Raw genomic sequence first — 6000 nt, 5'->3', positions numbered from 1 at the left:
ATCCTAACCATTATTATTTTTTTTTTTTGGGACGGAGAAATCCTCATGAACTTCCTTGGAGCCGCGGGAATCCAGATTCTTCCGCAGCCCCACACTAGTGCTGGCCCTCGCACGGGCCTCGTCTCTTGCACGGGGTAGTGAGGTGTTCGCCTACCCCGTGCATCGCCTCAGGGTCCCTCTCCTGTTCCGCAGATTCCTTCTGCGACATCACTTCCTCGCAAAAGGAAACCACCGCGTCCCACGACTCTGCACTGCCGACTATCCTCCGCACCACGGCCGGCAGCGACAGATCGCCTCCAAAACCTAATCCTGACCTAACCTAACCTAATCCTTTCTTACTCCTCTTATGTACTTCCGGCGTCGTTAAAAAAAAGTTTTGTCGCCGTAGGAAACAATTTCCCCCGTAGGACAAAACTTCTTCCATCATCCTCCGAGCCTTTTTCCAACTACGTTGGGGTCGGCTTCCAGTCCAACCGGATTCAGCTGAGTACCAGTGCTTTACAAGAAGCGACTGCCTATCTGACCTCCTCAACCCGGGCAACCCGATACCCCTTGGTTAGACTGGTGTCAGACTTACTGGCTTCTGACTACCCGTAACGACTGCCAAGGGTGTGCAATGACAGCCGGGACCTACTGTCAAAACTTCCCCCGTTGGATGCAACTTCCCTCGTAGGACCCAACTTCCTCCGTAGGACACAACTTCGCTCGTTGGACACATTTTCACCCATTGTACATAACTTCACCCGTAGGACATAACTTTAGCCATTGTGTACAACTTTGTTCCGCCTAGCGCGCTCCTAGTTATAGGGTGAATGCTTACACTGGTAGCGAGAAATTAAAAATATGATAGACTTTTTCATAGAAATTATAATAATATTTATTGCAGACTCTCTTACTTACAAATACTTGTTTAACTTTGATCCTTATTTCCTAAGGAACCAACTAACGATACAATAAAACAAACACTCTTCAAAATAGCAAGACCTTTAATTTGAAAACGCGACTTACATTATGTTTGGTAAGGAAACCATAGCCTGCTTTTAAACTAGTCCAGTCAAATTAGACCAAAAAATTAGATTAGTGTGAAGTTACATTAATTCACAACAAGCTGAAAATTGGTGAGATCGTTTTAAAATATAATTTATACATATAATAAATCTGTAAAAAAACTGTGTCTGTACATTGAATATATTAAAAAAAAAATTATTGGGTGGGGTTTAGAAACAGTAATGAAGCACATATCCAAAAAAAAATTCTGTCTGTTTGTCTGTATGTCTGTATGTCCGTTTGTTTGTACACGCTAATCTTCCGAACTACTGAACGGATTTCAATGATTTTTTCTTTGTTTTATCAGTATTAAGCCTGGTCAACATATAGGCTATAATTTATCTTCGCAACTTGAAGACCTGATGCAGAACTCCAACAGACCAACAAAACTATAAGAGATACAAAAATGGTGCCATGGCAAAAATTGTTTCATGTGATGAACATTTTCAGCTGAGATAATAAATTTTAAGATCTGGAACACCTGATGTGGAACCCCAAGAGCCCAACTTCTCTGTACCATATATACAGGTATGACGTTTTAGCAAAAGTTGTTCAATTTGATAAGCACTTTCTATTGACTTATACAAATTGAAGATCAAAAACACCTGATGTGGAACTCCAGGAGCCCAGCTAGACTATAGCATATGAAGATATGACGTTTTAGCGGTTTAAAGTGGTTCAATCTGATAAGCACTCTCTATTGACGTATAAACATCGAAGATCTGGAACACCTGATGTGGAACTTCAAAAGCAATACTACACTTGAAATGAATAGAAATGAATGTTATGAAATAGGTATGGTAAATCAAAAAAATTAAATTATAAATTTAAAAAAACCCCCGACCCAAAAAACTACGCAATTAAACCCTATAAAAAGCAAAAAATAACTTTAAACACTACGTAAGTACCAACTAAAGCATGTCAGACTAAACTAAATGTTGTCGTGTCGGGGGACCGCTCTAATTTATTAGCCTAACGTTAGAAGTAATTATATACTACTACATTATATATACTACTTATAACTTTGTATATAATTGTGTTTACATACGTGTTTTTTATACGAATGTTAGGTAGGTAATTAGGTAGGTATCATTTGATTTATGTAAGTATTTTTAAAGGTAAAAAGCGGTCCCCCGACACGTCAAAATTTAGTTTAGTCTGACATGCTTTAGTTGGTACTTACGTAGTGTTTAAAGTTATTTTTTGCTTTTTATAGGGTTTAATTGCGTAGTTTTTTGGGTCGGGGGTTTTTTTTAATTTATAATTTAATTTTATTTCACGCTTTTTGAAGGAGCTCCTTAATTTTTCCTTCTTTCATTTAATTTGATCTCGGCCAAAGGAAGCTGTTTAACAATCCTCATGACAAACTGGCTCTGGGAGAATTGCACAGATTGAGAAACAATAAAGACTAACCTTTGGTCATACTAGATTTTCAGCAAAAATATAAATCGGTTTATCCGTTTCATTCCGGCATTCCAGGGTTTCATCCGTCACACCCCATTTCCAGCATTAGGTTCTCGTCAATTAGAAACATGAAGAGGACTCGTCAAGACAAATTCAACGAGCCCAAACTCGATGCGTTTACTAAAAGGCAGTTCAGGGTTACGTCTCCTATCTTCGTGCCCTAACAGCAGACTAGCTCAGTGGTTCCAGAAGACATTAGTGTTTCAAATTTCAGATCCCACATATGCTTGCAAGTAACTGAGCGTGTAACATTCCTATCACACCTATCAAACGAGCTGATGACCTTGAAGATCTGAACCGATTTCCACCAAACATAGCTAAGAACACTCCCGAATGACATTCCTTTCAAACAAAAAAAACCGCATTACAATCGGATCATCCGTTTGGGAGCTACGATGCCACATACACACACACACACACACACACACACAGACACGTCAAACTTATAACACCCCGTCGTTTTTGCGTCGGGGGTTAAAAAGTAATTAGTCCGTCTTTTAGATAACCCTAAAATAATGGACACGTATTTTTCTTTTCTCTCTCACACAAACAAATAATAACGAAGATACAACAACGCTTGAATTTCGTGTTAAGTCACTGCTTAGTACAAATTTTACATACCTAAACGTGGCGTCACGACACTCTCCGACTTTGTTGCGTTATATCTCATTATTATTTTGTATGTCTCTTCCAGACCTCGGGACTACAGAGTTCCGAATTTTTGGGAGGCAAACGTGGGGCCGAAGCCAACACGCTGAAGCCCTTTTGAGACAACTTTAATGAAATGGTGACACAAAACCGACGATTATCCCTTTATACACTATAGAAATGAACCCAAGGACAATCCCCGGTGGACGTCGTTAAAAAAAGACAATCCCCGGTTCTGTGCTAAACTATTGCTAACTATGTAGGAAAACTACTTGGGCTATTGTGATGGGATGTTAGTGGATGACAATATATTAGGTTCATGTAAAAATGGCAGGTGGAGACTCGCCACCTCACTTACTGGGCCCCCGGGAACCAGTCACTGAATAGCAACAAGAGGGCAACAGGGACATGAGCGGCTGAAGGGTGAGTGAGGATACTTCGGCGGACTTTAAACGCAGATTACGCGCTCCCTGTGCTTACCATGAGGCACCTACCCTCCGAGCAGGGCTACTAATAATGCTCTAGCGACTCCACTCTGGACGGCCAAGCCAAGCCAGAGGCGTGAGATCTACCCCCGTCATGGTTCACTCCGACCGGCCGGAGATGGGGGACTGTATACACTCCCTGGAGAACTCAGTATATATAGCCCCGCGGGGTCGCTACTCCCCGTCATCAGCCTCAGATGTCCTGCGGTGCCTATATCTCATTATTATTGTCGTTATTATCTCAAGAGCCTTTGTCCCAATTATGTTAGGGTCGACTTCCAGTCACGATGCAACTGAGTACCAGTGTTTTACAAGGAGCGACTGCCTATCTGACCTCCACAACCCGGTTACCCGCTCAACCCAACACCCCTTGATAAAACTTAATGGCTTCTAACTACCCATAACGACTGCCAAGAATGTTCAGTGACACCCGGAACCTACAGTTTAACATCCCCTCCAAATAACGGTCATTGGTATCCAAAATATACGTAGAAAGTACATACGAACTTAGAAACGTTGCATTGGCAGGCACTTGCCAGACCTGGAATCAAAGACGCACGCTCATACTTGAGAGATTGGTTCTCTACCCACTAAACCACCACGACTTCCACTAAGTCACCATGACTTTGTCATCTATTTAATGTTTTTTAACGTAATAATACGTGTAATATTTTTGCCACACACAACTTAAATGCGGACTAATTAGAATCACTACTCTTATCCCTATGGTCACGTCTATTGCGGTTCAGTTCTCAGCGTTTTGTTTAGTCTGCTGTGCTTTTGCCGTTAAAGTACAAAAATTAAATATATGGAACGTTTCTAATGGTTATGCCTATTCCGTTGTTTTCAAGTCATTATCCTTAAAATTCAATATCAGACTATTCAGATCTTTGATTTTGCTGACCCCGTAGTCGCTGGCATAAGGGACAGGATCCGCGTACGAAGTCGCGGGCAGAAGCTAGTAATAAATAAAATTTCAAAGCTCCCCATATTTCCCTGTGTGCAAAAAAAAAAATCAACTAGTTGGCCCAAGTAAAGAATAACTCACTCGAGTTGAACCATTGGTCAAGATATTTCGCCATAGAACAACCAGTTGAACCATGGGTATATTTACTTCTCCGTAGTACAACCAGTTGGTCATCGCAGTTGTACCACGGGTCGGGAGTGATAATATCTTCAGTACAATTGTAGATTATAAAATTATCTATGAATTAATATATTACTTTTTTTCCTACGAGCCACTATTTCGAAGATATAACGATTCAAAAATTACAATAGGCAAATTTCTATTGGCCCTCGCTATCAGCGACCAGCGATGATTTTGGTACTAAAAGATGTAGTATGGTCCTATAATTACTGGTATAAAACTTACCGTTTTGCTGGAAATCACAAATTAAATATTACATTTCAAACGATCTTACAAATTTTCAGCTTGTTTCAGCTTGTAACTTCAAATGTCTAAATTGACTGGACTAATCTAGTTGTACACAAGACATGTGCCAGGAATTCTGAACAATATTGCCTGTGGGCAATACAGGAAACAAATATAAAATTGAAATAAACATGAATTAAAACTTAATACTTAGGTACAATATGTTATACTTACCTCCCCACTCAGAGACATTTAATGGTTACTTAAGCCAATAAAGCTCTATGAGCAGCACAAAAATGGCACGGCCCCTAGTTCCCGGCAGTCCCGCTATTCCCGGTCACGGTGGCGACCGTGGTTACGGCGGGACAGGGGGTGCGAAGAATTTCCGGGTTACGGGAGGCCATCAAATAAAACTGACTCTTGCGACGTACAACGGCCGCACGCTACGGCTTGACTCGCATCTGGCGCAACTCGAGGTGGAACTTGAGAAGATTAGGTGGCACATATTAGGGTTATGTGAAGTTCGAAGAGAGGGGGAGGGAGACCATAACGTTTTACACCGTTGTCATGGGGGACTTTAACGCTAAAGTGGGAGTACAGATTTGCGGCGAATCGGCAGTAGGATCCCATGGATTTGGAAGCAGGAATCATAGGTGGCAAATGCTCGTCAACTTCGTCGAACGCGAGGGCCTCTTTTTGATGAACTCCTTTTTCAAAAAGCAGTCCCAAAGGAAGTGGACGTGGCAAAGCCCCGACACTATGACTAAAAATGAGATTGACTTCATCATGACGAACAAGAAGCACATATTCAGAGACGTCTCCGTGATCAAAAGGTTTAATACCGGGAGCACACTGCTCTAAATCATGACAGGATCTGAAACGTTCCAGTCAAATTTGGAGAACCGATTTGCCGCCAAGGAAACCACAACAGACGTTAACCAGAACCACGAATATGTGGTTCGGATCCTTAGGGAGGAAGGTTCG

This window comes from Helicoverpa zea, chromosome 23 (assembly GCF_022581195.2).
Source record: "Helicoverpa zea isolate HzStark_Cry1AcR chromosome 23, ilHelZeax1.1, whole genome shotgun sequence".
Taxonomy (NCBI): domain Eukaryota; kingdom Metazoa; phylum Arthropoda; class Insecta; order Lepidoptera; family Noctuidae; genus Helicoverpa; species Helicoverpa zea.
This window is presented reverse-complemented; position numbering follows the sequence as displayed.